Source organism: Gopherus flavomarginatus, chromosome 24, assembly GCF_025201925.1.
Source record: "Gopherus flavomarginatus isolate rGopFla2 chromosome 24, rGopFla2.mat.asm, whole genome shotgun sequence".
NCBI classification, from domain to species: domain Eukaryota; kingdom Metazoa; phylum Chordata; order Testudines; family Testudinidae; genus Gopherus; species Gopherus flavomarginatus.
The window spans coordinates 11,227,086-11,242,344 of record NC_066640.1 but is presented as its reverse complement, the minus strand read 5'-3'; positions in this window follow the sequence as shown (position 1 = coordinate 11,242,344).

Below are 15,259 nucleotides of genomic sequence, written 5' to 3'. Positions count from 1 at the left end.
AACTTCTTGGGAGAGCAGTGAGGATGGAGCCCTGCCTGGTCCCCTGGCAGCGGGCGAGACAGGGCGCGTCCCCCAACTTTGAGGGAGCTTCGTGGCTGCTGGAGCTTGGGGCAGGGAGTTACAGGTGTCATGGTAGGAAACTGACGCAGAGATGTAACTGTGCCGTTCCTTACCCCGCTCTGCAAGGGTGAGAACGCTAGGAGGAAGCAGAGCCACTCCGGGGATCCAGAAGGTGGGGACACCTTGACACTAAGCCAGTCCCCAAACTGTAAATGCATCTGTCAGGCGATGGCTGAACCTGCTGTGTTTGTAAGGAAATAAATGAATGAACCTGTGTCTCTCTCCACCTCAGCCTGGTTGCGGGGGGAAGGCAGAGTCTGTTGTGTGGCAGATAAGTGACTGGAAACCTTGTTAAAACCCCATTGCCTCAGTGTGGGAATTTCCTGCCTGTGATGGAGTCGGCCCCTGCCCCTCATCACTCTGCCTGCTGCTCTTTGCCCTTGTGCAAAGTTATGACTTGCCCATGGGCCGCATGAAAATGTTTCTCAAAAGGGACATTTTTGCAACGGGGATCCGAACCGCTGGTGGCATGTGGCCTGTGCTTTCAGAAGAGAGGCAACCCCTGCATGAATCCCCCATCTCACCTGGCCTCACCGGCTAGGCTGGCTGTATACTCAGGGGGCTTCATTCTGGCATCGTTATGCCGGCACCCATGGTGCAAAGGGACCACAAAGCTGGGCAAACCGGCCAGCAGGAAGTTCCACTAGCACAGCAAGAATCTGTGAGTGGCGTACGGAGAAGAACCCAGGAGTCCTGCTTCCCCAGGCGCTACTTTACCCACTAGCCACTCCGCTCCCGGAGCTGCAAATGGCACCCAAGCGGCTTGAGGCCCACTGCTCTTTGCTTTAACCCATTCGCCCCACCCACTTTCTTCCTCCAGCTGGGAGTAGAACCCAGGCGCCCTGATTCCCAGCGCCCCCCCCAGACGACCCGTCCTTGGGAAAGCATCCGCTGCCCCTATCTGGCAGGAACGCCCCTTTCTGACTCGGGCCGGGGCTGGTCCCTGAGCGTTACTGGCTTGCTCTGGGGGTCTATGCAGGATCCCCAGCGTGTGGGCTGCCGGGCCTATGTTCTCCCAGCTCCATCAGGCTCTTAATCCAACCTGCCGCTCGCTTGAATCCCATTCAAAAGCAAGTCTGGCCAACACTCGAGCCAGCTGTTGGACCCAGCGCCGGGTAGGGCTCTCCCCACCCCGAATAGTCTGATCACCCCCTGGGCCCTAGACCCCCCCATCCCGCTTTCCTCTCCCCATCCCCACTTCGTCCCAAACCAAGCTGGTGGCCTCCGCCCTGTGGCTAATTGCACGGTGCGCTAGGTGATCACTCAGCCTGCTGCGGCGGGTCGGAGGCGGCTGGAGCCTGATTTCCGCCCACGCCGCGTCGCCAAGGCTTTCACAGCTGCTGTTAAATGTTCCCGTGCCCCAGCTTGGAAAGCTTTGCTCACCAGCCCCACAAAGCACTAGTGACACCCCCGCAGAAGGGGAGATGGGCACAATTAGCAGGCAGGTGGCCGGCAGCTACGGCTGGGTCAGGCTTCAGCACCACCCTCTCCCAACGCACAGGTCTTCACTCGCTCTTCCTTTAGCTTTCCTGCCCTGTCCCCCCGTCCCCGCCACACTGTAATTATCAGTTGCTCTTTTAGCTTTTTGGGGCCTAATTTTAACTCCTAGCGCATCTGCCGCCCGCGCTGTGCCACACGGGTCATTTATACATCGGTGCTGATCGGGTTCCTGTTGGCAGCGTTCGGCAGAGGTGGGGGCAAGTGCTTGACAAAGCCGGCACGGTCTGATCATCTGGAGAAACTGAGGCACAGAAATGTGACGCGACGTCCCCAAAGGCCAAATAAAGGAGAGAAACCAAGGGGGCTTGACTGCCAGGTCTGTGCCCACCCCCAACCACTAGGCACCACTCCTCTCCCAGAGCTGGGAAGAGAACGCGGGAATCCCAGCTTTGTCGCCAGCTCTGACCACTAGCTCCAATCCTCCCAGAGCCAGGCGTAGAATCCGGATGCCCCTGCCAGCTAAAACCCACTAGAAACCTGTGTCTCTCCTGAGCCTCTGGGATCTAAGACCCCAGGAATCCTGCTGCCAGTCCCTGCTCAAACCCTTAGAGAGCGAGAGCCCAAGGCCTGCTGCGTAACACTGACACTACAAATCAATGACGCTGGCTGCCTTGTGCGAGCTAGTGCTGTTCTCCTGCCCCCACCCAGCCCAAAGTCCCCCTTGTCCCCACCCCCGCACACACTCATGGCGGGAGGATATGAACCAGCTAAACCATCCTAACCCCAAAGCCAGTTGCTAAGCTGTTTATGGGCCAGGTCTGCATGGGTGACGCTGTGCACGTGGATGTGAGTGAATGCGCGTGTCTTTGCAAGGCCAGCCAGGTGCTGCCTGCCCCCGGCGGGGCCTGACGCTCATGCTGGGTTGAAGTAAATGCAGGGTGGAAAGAGAAAGGTGCAGAAACCTATGGCGGGGAGGGGGAGGAAGCCCTCACACCCTACCCCCTAGTACTTGCAGAGCAAGTGGATCAATGCGTATGTTTAATATAAACAGCTGTGGCGGCTGGGGACGGGGAATTAACTGAGCCCAGAGCTGAGCCCGGGGGCGGGTGCCACCAGCAATCACCTTCCTGACCTCTCTGCAGGGCCCGGCCTGGCTCTCACGCCCACTCAGGCGCCCAGACAGAGGCGTGTGGCATTGCTGGCGCACAGCCACCAATGTACAGAAGCGTGTCGAGACATTCCCGTGCTCCGGACAAGCCCTGTACTGCCTCCCCCGCCCACGCGCCTGGCTCTCCGACTGGGAGCTGCAAGGGGAGCGTGGAATGCGTGGGTGCAACTAGGCAGAGAGCAAGGGCGCCATTTGGGGGGAGGGTGGGTGCCCCCCCGCATTTCATATAGGGGGTGTGTGAGTGCCCAGATGGCCCTCTTTACTACAGCCCAGCATTAGTGTGACATGTAAGTGCTGCAGATGCGAGGGGCCCCTGGGGCAGGGGGAAAGGGGGAGGGGGTCAGTATTTTGTTTACAAAGAGAGTGATTACGCTCCGGAAGGGCTGGTGATTCCATTAAAGAGCTGGAAGTTTAGCCTGTAAAAGGGGAATCCCTCTGTGGCGGGTGTGTGGGGGGGGGGGAGATGGAGGAGGGGAGGGTCTCAGAACACATGCAGCAATGCCCCTCAGTTGCCCCTCAGTGAAATTAAGCAGGGCTGTTATCCCCATTGCACAGATGAGTCACTGAGGCCCGCACAGACTAAAGGCCAGATTTTCAAAGGGATTTAGGCACCTAGTGGGATTTTCAAATGCACGTAGAAGGTTTGGTGCTTTGAAACCCCATTAGGTGCCTAGCTGCAGCTTTGGGGGCCTAAAAACCTTTGAAATTCAGTCATTAAAGCACTGGCCTGGGGTCAGAGAGGACATCCCTGGGGGGTGGGGAGTAGCACCCAGGTCTTGCTCCTTATCCAGCAGACCAGCCTCTCTCAGCATGCCGCCAAAAAAAGGCCTCTGCTAGAGGAGAGCAACACCAAGGCAGCCAGTTCTCTGAGGCTCCAGCAAATGGCTGCATGCCTTGGCTGACAGCATGAAAAGCAGCCCAGAGCTCAGGCAGGCTGGAGGATGAGAGGCGCTCACGTAACTCCCAAGGGGTGGCCGGTTCTGCCCCGTGCTGGGTTGTACAGCAATGGCTCCTGTGCAATTTTACGTTTGAACTGAAAACCATTGTGTTCAGTCATTTGTTTTGTTCTGCGTTTGAGAAAAGGAAGGACTGAGAAAGGGCCACATGAACCTCTGATGTGTTTAGGCCTCAAATTCTTAGGGTTTCAGCTGCGTTCAGGCCAATTCCGGAACAAAGAACAGAAACTGCATCCACAGAGTCCATGATTATTGTCATGATTGGCCTTATTCGCTGGGCACCAGCGCTGTGCTCAGCACTGTTCAGAATAGGCCAGAAAATGCAGGCCCTGAGCCAGTGCACGTAAGCTGTGTGACTCTGGATAAGATGACTCAGGTATCTAAGTATGAAGCGTATAGTCATTGACCACCCATGCTAGCAAATGGCCACGGTGATGTTTATAGCTAGGAGCAGAGGCACTGATGGCAATAGAAACTACTAGATGATTTAACCCTCCAATTTTCTTTCTAAAGGAAGAGCTGCCCAGAGCTCCTGGGCCTGTTTATTTTCCTTTCCTGCCTGCAGTGGCCCTGAGATACCTCAGACATATCCGTTTTTTTCTCAACTTTAAAATATAGAATTTTCTTAGTGTTTGGGTTTAAATATTCTGTGAAAACTGCAGCTCAGTCGCTGTGGTGGTGCGTTTAAGAGCCTCCTGGAGAGTAAGTAGCCTTTAAACAGAAGTAAAAGCAGTGGTTTTGTCATGAGTCCCATAATTATTGTTTTCCTTAAAGCCCCAGCTCCTGGAGTCAAGTGGATCTGTGATGATTTCAGCCTTCTTTCAGCTTCAAAGCTTCAAAATGGGACCTCCCAGTGCTCCCTAAAGGCACAAAAAGCAGACGGTAAATAAAAAGAAACCCAAATCTGTTATTTTTACATAATCTTATGATTTTAAAGCCAATCTCATGATTTTTGGTGAGCCTGATTCATGATTTTTTGTACATTTGGGATTGGCCATATTGTGAAAGTGACTTGAAAGTTTCGCTCCTGTTTAAGGTCAGTTTCTAGTACATTATTTGCACTGAGGTGACACCCCTAGAGCCCCAGGCAGGTGCAGTATAAACTCAGGGGGTCTTGCCCTGGTAGGATGTTTCCAAAGTTAAATGATCAAGTCCATGCGTGGGGAACTGCCAAAAAAAAAAAAAAAAGTGGTAGAAAGTCATCTGGATTTTTCTACAATTGTTTCAATTGTTTTATTCAAGAGTGAGTCACAAAGAAAATACATTAAACTTTTAAACCCATGTTCCTTAAGTGACGGCGCAAGAGATGAGAACATGTTTGTGTTAGAACTGAGCAGGGCTAATAGTTATTAAATCCTCTTTTTTACTATAGAAATTAGACACAGTGCTCCTGTTAGCTGATGTCTTAAATTATTATCTGCAAAAAACTCTAGAATTTTCAGGTGCACAAGGAGCCCTCGGAATCACAGTTAAAATTGCCCCCACCCCCCAGTCTGAACCGGTGCCCCTGGCAGAGAGGAGGCTGCAATGGGGCTCAGTGGCTAGACAGTTGGCCAGGCATGGAGCTGTTCCACAGACAGACGTGCAGGGGGATAGGCAGATATGATACAGACGCTCCCATAGCGTGTGAGTGAAAAGCAGCCCTGCTGCCTTTCGAGCACTTAGCCCAGACCCCGGCTCTCAGGAGGCTGATGGGCAGTGCCACGTCCGGGGCCCTGCATGTGAACCAAGCCCTTCCCTGGGGGCGCTGCTTCAATAGGGCCACCTTACCCCCGGCCTGGGCTCATTCACAAGGGCCACCTCTGCACTCCTGGCCTCCAAGGAGCTGCAGGATAACCCCACCCAGGCAGAACGTGGGCTCTGGGCTGGAAGGGGAGGCGCTGGGGGGGTTCAGAGTTCTCCGGGGTTGCGGGGGAGGGGCTGGGTCTAGTTTTATTATTATTCGCTCTATTTTTTTGGTTGCTGGAGGGGAGGTTTTGCTCATTGGCTCCATCTGGCACATTGTTTATTTTTAACCCAGCTGAAGGAGCCCAGCACCTGGCACATAGCGGGGGCGGGGAGGGGAGCCCGGCGCTCAATGCATTAGCAGCAGATTGAGGCTTTATCCTTAGCAGTTTTCGTATAGATCCCCAAAGCACTTTAGGACCACAGCCGCTGCCAGCCTGGAGTCCATCTAGACCTGTCTGCCGCCTCCAGCTGTGGCCAGTGCCAGCGACCTCAGTGGACGAGTGGGTCAGTGTCATCGTCTCCATTTTACAGATGGGGAAATTGAGGCACGGAGCAGGGACAACACCGGCTGAGGCAGAACCCAAGAGTCCTGCCTCCTAGTTCCTGCTCCTTGCCCCCCGACCACGCTGCCTCCCTCTGCACCAGGATGGCTCCAGGGTGGCGGGTCCCATCTGTTTTAGGTCCTGCTCTACGACTGTTCGGGGTGCGCTGGGTATTTGCAAAGGGGCAGTTCAGTGCAGCAGGGCATTGTGCCAGCGGAAGGAGCAGTCCAGCTGGAGAGGAATGGGGCCAGGAGTGCCTGGGTTGCTACTGGACAGAGGTGGGGTGGGGGGGGATAGGAATGGCCACAAACCTCTGTGGGGTAGCAGATGCTGGCAGTGCAAGATGCCCCATCGCTGTAGCCCTTCCTGTGCTGTTTGAACAAGGCGGGAGAGAGCCCCAGCTATGAAACTGGGCTGGCCTAAGCCCTGCGATGCCATGCACTCAGCGCACAGAGAGCCAGACGCCCCGGGCAGAGCGGGTTAGGCTGCAGGGGGACAGAGCAGACAGGTGAGTGGCTGCCTCCTGCTGCTGTCAAAGCATAATCCCTCCTTTGCTGCCCTGCAATTCACAGGACACCCCCACCCACCCCTCCAGGGTCTCACCTGTTACAGAGCCTGGAAGAGGCAGGACTAGGCTGAAATGCCGATAAAGGGGGATTCACCAGCAGGGCTGCTGGACACAGCCTGAACCTGTGGTTCTCCCTGGTTCTCTAGCTCTGAGCCGGGCTGTCTTGTGTCACCTCGTGGGACCTTCTTAAACCCGAGCCTGGACCCAGCCGTCGTGGAGGGATTTCAGCTTGGATTCTGAACACCCTTATAATGCAGAGTTGTCGGGTTGTTAGTCTGGGACCATTACTCGTGCACACACAATTCCCCCCTGCACCAGATGATGTACATTCGTCCCCGTGCACAGGCACATGACGTGCCAATAGTGCGGAGACACACACACACACACACACACACACACACACACCCACCCACAGACGCTGCTGCTCACCCGTCCAAACACCCCTGCAGCATATGCCGACCTGGCTGCATTAGCTGCGTGGGTGGCTACCATGCTGAGGCAGGCCCGAGGCGGGAAAAGCCCCTGCAGCAGAAGCGTGTGAACCCCTAGAGATCCGGCACAACTCACAGGAGACGCCCACTCCACGGTAGTTTATTGCCACTTTGCCATGACAACAGCAAGGAGCTGTGGGCTGGAGCTTGGCTCCTGGAGTACTGTGTATCGGGGGGGCGGGGGCTGGTAGAACAGCAGCCTTCACGCCCTCCCTCCGCGCAGACATTGATCACGCACGTTGCAGAGCCTTTTGCTGCACTCAGCGTCTATTGCCCAATCTCCGCCACCCTATGCAATGTCTCCGCAGGGAGTGGTGGCACTGAGTCCCATCTGGGCAAGTCGCTAGAGCCTACCGTCAGGATTACCACCCAAATCCCCTTCGAGCAGGCATAGCCCTCCCCAGCAGGGGGCGATGGCACAAAAGCCCTCCTATTTCTTTGCCACCATTGCTCTCAGAGTGGGCTCGGGGGGTTTTATCACTGGATTGTGCAGGGCTGCCTGGGGTTAGGCAACAGAGTGGTAAAAAATGCTTGCGATCCCACTTCTGCCACCAGTTGCACTGATATCAGTGCAATCGGTGCAGGGGAGATCACCCCAATGCTGCCTTGAAGGGGCTAGTCATTCTGTCTCTCTTCACTACTTGGGTGCTGCCTAAATGACCAGGGGCATGAGGCAAACTGTGCCCCCCGTTGTGTCGCTAATGGGGTACATTGCCACTGGAATATGAGCACCTGAAGGAACCCTCCGGCTTTCTGGACACAGAGAAGACTGCCCCCTAGTGGCTACATCATGGCCATTCCCAAAAGCCTGATCTAAAGCCCATGACTGACTTTTTCATTTGGATCAGGCAGCCCAAACCTCCAGCTCAGGATTGATTCACACAGACCCTTTCCTAGTCCTGGGAAATCCAAGGGACTCGCTATTGACAGCTAGCGCGTCAGCCACCCTTCCATGCCCCCATGCCTGACCAGAGAGAGGAAGGACAACCCAAGGATCCTCTCTTTCCTTGCTGCCGGGGGTGACAGGATCATGTTCCCAGGAACCAGATCAGCAGCAAATACTCTCCTGGCCGCATTAGTGTCTGGTGGATGAATCTGATGCAATGCCCTCCCTGTCTCCAGCAGGGACACTGGCTGCTGCGATCCCGCCGCAGGCCAGCTGCTAGGCAGGGAGACCAGCAGAGTGCAGAGCCCAGGCCCTTAGGGGAACGATGACTGAGGAGCATCAACAGACAGACTCCCAAAGAGGAGAGATGACTTGGATGCCATCACCCTCACTCTGGACCAGCTTGGGAGCATTTTGTTTGGTCCTGCCAGCATGGGCTCCTTGGTTTGATAACAGAGCGTGCACTTAGGCAGCCAACAGCTGGACCTAGGACCTTTCAATGACAGTTAGGACCTAGGACCTTTCAATGACAGTTAGGAGCTGAAAAACCTTTGTGGAGCTGGACCTAAGCAGCCCTATAGAGGGAAGCAATGAGAGATTCAAACCTCTGCAGACCAGCCACTAAAGGGGGACAGAGAGCACACGTGTGGTGTTCTTTCGACACTGCCGATGGTTTTACGTCTCGTGCGTTCAGCTGTGGCTGAAAAGGCTGATGCGTGCGAGCTGGTACTTTCCACCTGATGCACTTCGCTCACTCCGGAGGAAGGGCTTATAGCCTGCGTCTGCTGAGCCTGCCCTAGTAGACGACTCAGCCTCTGTGCCTCAAGACCCAGCAGGGGATCGATCTCGCACTGGGTAACCCCGCCGCTGGCTGCTGCTGGCCAGCGTGACCCAGCCGTTGGCCTGTTTCCAGTTATTCGTGATGCGTCGCTTCTGACCGCCTCCTAAGCGGTTGCCCAGTTTCACTTGGCCGGCTCTAGCCAAACGGCGTTCTGGCAGCGGCCATCCTCAATACATGACCCGCCCCATGTAACTGCGATGTGCTAAACCTGGCTTCAGTCCCTGTGGCACGACTACGGTCCAGAATCTCGTTAGTGGTCACTTTTTCCTGCCATCTGATACAGAGTATGGCACAGATCTAGCACGATACGTATCCAGAAGCTTAACGTGATGCCTGTAGCAGGACCAGGTCTCACACCCATACAACCAGTTCAGCAGCACGACCTGCTTTACAGGCTTTTTGCTTGGTTTGAAGCTTAACACCACCTTGCTGCCCGGCTCTGCCTGCTAGGCGGCCGGGTGATGAACTGGCTTCGTTGATACGCCGTGTCAGCGGCTTGTCTAGGGTGAGCTCCTTTGCCACTATACCACAAAGGCAGCAGAAGTCTGTAACAGCGTTGCACTGGGCGTTGCTGATTATGACTTTCAGTTTCGTTTAAGGTGTCCTTGGAGCTGGTTGATATCCGACCTCTGTCTTTTTCAGCTTGTCAGCCCCTACTTTTCTGCAGCCCCTGCAAATCTGTCCATAATCAATTGCAGATTATGTGCCTGTCGCATACAGGTATCGGCGTATGGCAGCTCATGAACGCTGGCCTCATAGGTCTTTGTGGATGAGAGCCATCTGCTCAGCTTAGATCATTTTCCAGAGGATCAGAAACATACCCTGACACCAGCATTCAGGCCTCTCGGTGCATCATCGAGCATCGCTGCTCAAGAATAGATAGAAGAGATTATACGCGGGTGGACGAGTTATGCAGCCTGCTTTATACCATTAGTGACAGGAAATGGGTCAGACAGAACACCAGCTAGGCCGCAGCAGCACGTGTATAGCCCAAGGCCAGACAGGAAGTCTGTGGCAAAGCAGGGAGAGGAACCTGGATCCCTGGCTAGTGTCCTATCCACTGGACCAGTCTTCCTGTCTATTGATAACAATATTCACCTACTTCCCAAGGCTTGTTGCAATGCTTAATTCATTAATGTGATCAAAGCTTCTATGGTAGGTACTATATAAGTGCAAGCGATGATGTCTCTCTCTCTGTCTCTCCCTCTCTCTCTCACACACACACACCCTCATTCCATATGTTCACAAAAGGTATATACATCTGAAGTCTCCTTGTTGTCTGACAGGCCAAGGTATTCTTAGACCCTAGCCTGGTAGGGACTAAACTAGGGACCAGGGTGTAGCACCCCTGCAGGGCCAGTTTCCATCAAGTCCCTCACCCTGGCTGGGCGCTGATGCCCCAGTCTGACCGTGGGACGTGAGTTTGCAATCGTGTCCCACCTAGGGCCAGCCCCCGAGCTGCCTGGTGGCTGAATGACAAGGGGTGAGCACGGGGGGGGGGGGGGGAGATTATCACTGGGTATTGGGCCCCAGCTGTTGCTCAGCACTGTAGGAAGTGGGCAGGGCTTTAATCTCAGTTATACTAAGCCCCTTTCTGCCACTCTGACAGTGTAAAAGGACCTTACAGGGGTGGCAATGGCTCCCTGAGTATCCACACTGACTGTTGTAGAAGTGGGATGAGGCCTCTCCTCCCAGGTCCTGGATCAGGGGCATTAGATTGGAGGCACAGGCAACGTGCCCTACATTTGGTCTATTCTCTGCTTCCCAGGGCCCAGAGCATAAATCAGAGCAGCCCTGATTTACACCAGGGTCTGGGCAGGTGCTTTCACAGCCCCAGAACACAGGGAGCACAGAGGCGGCTCAAACCAATGTCACACTCCAGCTGTTGCTGTCCCAAATGTAGGGATGCCGTAACTGTGAATCGGGGCCAAAAATGCAGATGGGCCATGAGCCAAAATACAGAAAAGTTAGGAGCTGGACTGGAGGCAGTGGGACGCATTTCTCCTGAGAACGGACCCCAGCCTGGTAGGGACTAAACTAATATCATACTAAACTGCTCTCACCAATTGGCTTAGCAACAAATATCCCAAAGCTTCAGGCTTGCAAACATATGGATTAACCATCACAGCCCTGACGCTCCGCCCTGGAGAAGCCACCCAAGGATTAACGCAAGGACTGTGGGTGGTGCCTGATGGCGTGGGTGGGCACCATCTCACGTGGTTGTGATCTTGTCTGCTGCCTGAGCCGGCTGGCTGGTTGCTGGGTGAGTTTTTTGGTGAGGGAATCGGGTGCATAGTGATGCGATGCTGTTCAGTGGACTTGTTTGATTCGATGGTGGAGAGCAAGTTCTTGGCTTTGTCACTTCATTGCTGATAAGGAGGGGGCATAGCTAAAAGATCAGATGCCAAGGAGGCCAGGCAGCTCTCTGGCCTATAGCTACGTAGGGTGAACATTTCAAAAGCAGCCACTGGATCTGGGTGCCTAATTTGAGAGCCCCGAGGCTAGCGGGTACAAGAAGCTCGCCCTCTGATTGTTGAGAGGTATTTAGGCATTTAGGTATTTGCAAGTGGTTTAGACACTTACTTTCAATGGGACTCGGGGCCTAACTCACTGCGGAAAATGGGGCTTGGCTTTGTAACATTGAGCAGAACCATATCTCATAACCGGGCCTCAGCTCCCGCACAGGCACCAAAAGCAGCATCTTCACTGGATGCTGCTTCAGCCTGATTTTCACCGGAGCTGAGCACGGCAAGGCCCAGGGAGGTCAGCGCTTCTGAAATATCAGGCCCCTGGTGTCTCAGATCATACAACAGCTCAGATCAACCCGACCCCGATTATGCCACCCTCCGCTACTCTGGGTGCAACACTGGACAAGAGCGAAGTAACCACCCCCCACCCACCCACACAGCTTCATCTTTCACTTGCTCAAAGGTCAGTCCCAGGGCTACGGAAAAGAAACATTTCAGAAGCTAACTGGCCAGGGCTTGCAGCCGCCTGGGGACATCCTGGAGCAGGGAGAGGCTCTGACTCCGGCTCCGCAGCTGCCCCACTGCAGCACGTGAAACTGACAATAGCAGCTGGGAATGGGAAGGCCCAGTGCTAAGCCTGGGGGCTGGTGTGTGTGTGTGTGTGGGGTGCTTTGGGGAGAGCTTCCAGCTACACAGTGTTTGTGGCATAATCCCCCAACCCCCAGATCCCTTCTGCTAGGCAGAGTGAGACACACACAGGGGCTATTTGTTCTGAATGGTCTCTGGGTGTGTGGGGTAGGCTGAGCGGGATGGGATGCTGCTTCCCTCCCCCTCCCCAGAACAGTTCTCAACCCTCATTACAATGATTAATGGTTTCACACACTGCTTCATGCTTTCTCTGACCTCGCAGTTGCCATAGCAACAGCCATCCCCTGCTTTAATTCCTCCCCCCTCCTCCTCAGCGGGCTGCATGTGTCCTTCTGGCTCCCCCCAGACCCTGGGCTGCTTAGGGGGCTTGGGTCAGTGTCATGCTCTGCACAGCGGTGGGGGCCAGGGCAGAGTCGTGCCTTGGGGGCCAGGGCGACAGGCATCCTGCTGCTGTGGAGATCTCTGCACTATCCTTAGCGAAGCAACTCACCCTTCCCCTCCCCCCCTATTCTTCCCATCCCCATTTTACAGATGGGGAAACTGAGACACAGGGAGGGGACAGGCAGAGCAAGGAGTCCTGACACCCAGCTCCCTGCTCTAGCCACAAATGCCACCCTGCCACCAGTACTGGGAAAAGAACCAGGAGTCCAGACCTCCAGGCCTCTGCTCTGACCCCTAGACCCCACTCTGCTCCCGGAGCTGGGAATAGAACCAGGCCTCCCCCCACCCTACCTTTAACCATTAGACCCCACTCCCCTCCTGGAGCTGGGAATAGAACCAGGCCTCCCCCATCCCCACTTTAACCATTAGACTCCACTCCCCTCCTGGAGCTGGGAATAGAACCAGGCCTCCCCCATCCCCACTTTAACCATTAGACCCCACTCCCCTCCCAGAGCTGTGAATAGAACCAGGCCACCCTCCACCCCACCTTTAACCATCAGACCCCACTCCCCTCCCAGAGCTGGGAATAGAACCAGGCCTCCCCCCACCCCACCTTTAACCATTAGACCCCACTCCCCTCCCAGAGCTGGGAATAGAACTGGAGTCCAGCCCCTGCTCCAACCACTAGATCACAGCCATGTGGCACTCCAAGTGCACAGCCTATGCTGGGGAATCGTGCACGACATTCTCATTATCCTTCCACCTTGGGGGACACACAGCTCTTCTGCCTCAGTCCCACCTCCCCCGGCTGAGGGGAAGTGGCAGGTCATGCAATAAACCACCACCTCTGCCCCTGGGCCAAGCTCCCTGCTGTTGCTTCTCCAGCCAGAGCTGAGGACTGAACTAGGGAGCCCCACCCCCACAGGAATAATTTTAGGGACGTGCTCCGGCCTGCGGTATGCAGGGAGTGAGACGAGGTCGCAGTGGGCCCTTCTGGCCTGTGGATCTATGAGGCTCAGGGCACTACGCTGCAAGCCAAGATGTGATTGTCGCCTGCCCGTGCTAGCTTTGATGTAGCGCAGGGAATAGCCACAGCGTAAGTGTTAGCAGCCAGCCTGCACACTGGTGAGCTTGTCCTCTGCTTTCTAGTGCATGCTGGAGGCCCTACCACCACTCTTATTACTGGGCTAGCTCCATTAGAGAGAGCACAGCTGTGCTACAGCCACATCTTCGCTTGCACGACAGACATACCCCCAGGGGACCAGCTCCCTGGGTAGTTAGGGTGAAACGGGGGGCCAGTTGGGGGAGACACCCGGTACCTTGCAAGGAGCTCCACCCTGCTGGAGGAGTGGATCTAGCTCCATATATTCAAAGAAGCGTTTGCCTGTGAATTTGGGAGCCTTCCCCCTCCTTTTCCCTCTCTCTAGCCACAACTGGCTGCAGCAGCCAGGGGAGAGAGACCCTCCTTTGGCTGAGGGAGGGGAGGTAATGAAGACAATCTCCTTCGAGCATTCATCAACCCCGATGTTCTTATTAACCCCATGAGCGGACGAGCGCTGCTCCGGCTGCCAGGCGGATTGGAGCGGATGGGGCAGACTGTAGGAGGCTGGCGTGAGGGACTTGCTCTGCGCTCAGTAAATAGTTTTGACTGAAATGCCAAGAGCCCTTTGGGAGCATCACAGAGCGAGGCTGGATTGAAGGAGACCACAATGAGGGGGTCAAAGGATGGAAGAGGCAGATTCTTTCTGGCCTTGCGCCCTTGCACAATCATTCCAGCCTGTCCGAAGTGGCATGTCCAACGTTCCTGCTTGTGGGAGTAGAGAATCCTGATCTGGGAGCATTTTGTACCCACTATTCACAGCTACATCCTGGGCCAAGTCCCCGTCTGCCCATTGTGCTTCTGCATCCCCTCCCACCGGTTAGCTGTCTTGCCCCTAGAGATTCGACAACCAACCCAACAAGGACCCTCTTTCCCGCTGTATATACCCAGCATGCGGCACAATGGGGCCTCCTCTTGCCTTGTCTAAGTATTATGGTTGTACAGATAACTGATCACAAAGTTATCAGTTATAAGACCACCAGTAACCACGTGCCACTGCTGTTGTAATGACCTCCCCCCCCAGCTCCTGGCTAGGATGCATCTGCAAACTCCTCCCAGCAGAGATCAGCTCTTTGGGAAGCAAGCAGTCCATCTTAACTCCCCCTCCCCTCCAGCAGGTAGGATTCAAGTCAACAAAAAACTTGGCTTGTTCTTGTAGAGTCACGAAACGTTGTCAACACTGCAGACAAATCACACCTGCCCTGGGGCTTCCTAAAGCATTTCAAAGGCTGTTGCCGTCTAACTGACCTGTTACAGGTTGCACTGGTTTATTCTTACGGTTAGTGGCTACAGCCCCCTGAGCCAGACCCCTTTGTGGCAGGCACTGTAGCTGCAAGCAGCATAGAGCCCCTGCCACCAGAGAGCGCCGTGGAGAATCAGGCAGGGCTGGAGTGGAGAACAGGCAACAGTAGAACAAAGGTCCCAGTTCTCCATGCAACCGCTTCCAGCAGGGCAAAGTGAGTATAAAGTGCAACCAGCACAGGATGGTAGGATTTACACCCACTTGACCTTGGTGGAAAATGATGACAAGATGTAGGAGAATGGAAAATCCAGCTCTGTATCAACAATGACAACCCTGCCAGCACAGAGCAGGGATTATCTGGCCTATCTTTCAGGTAGGGGGTGGAGCACCTAGCAACAGGGGATGGATCACTTGCTGATTGCCTGGTCTGTTCATTCCCTTTGAAGCACCTGGCATTGGCCACTGTCGGAAGACAGGGCACTGGGCGAGCTGGACCTTTGGTCTGATCCAGTATGGCCGTTCTTATGTAGGTATTGGCTGGGCTATACCAGAAAAGTAACATGGTTGCGGACGAGCTTCAATTGGTTTAAACCTCACTTCTGTTGATTTAGTTTAAAGCAGGAAGATCCATCTACTGAGGTCAGCAAACTTAACAAGGTATAAACTGGCTGAAGCCTGCT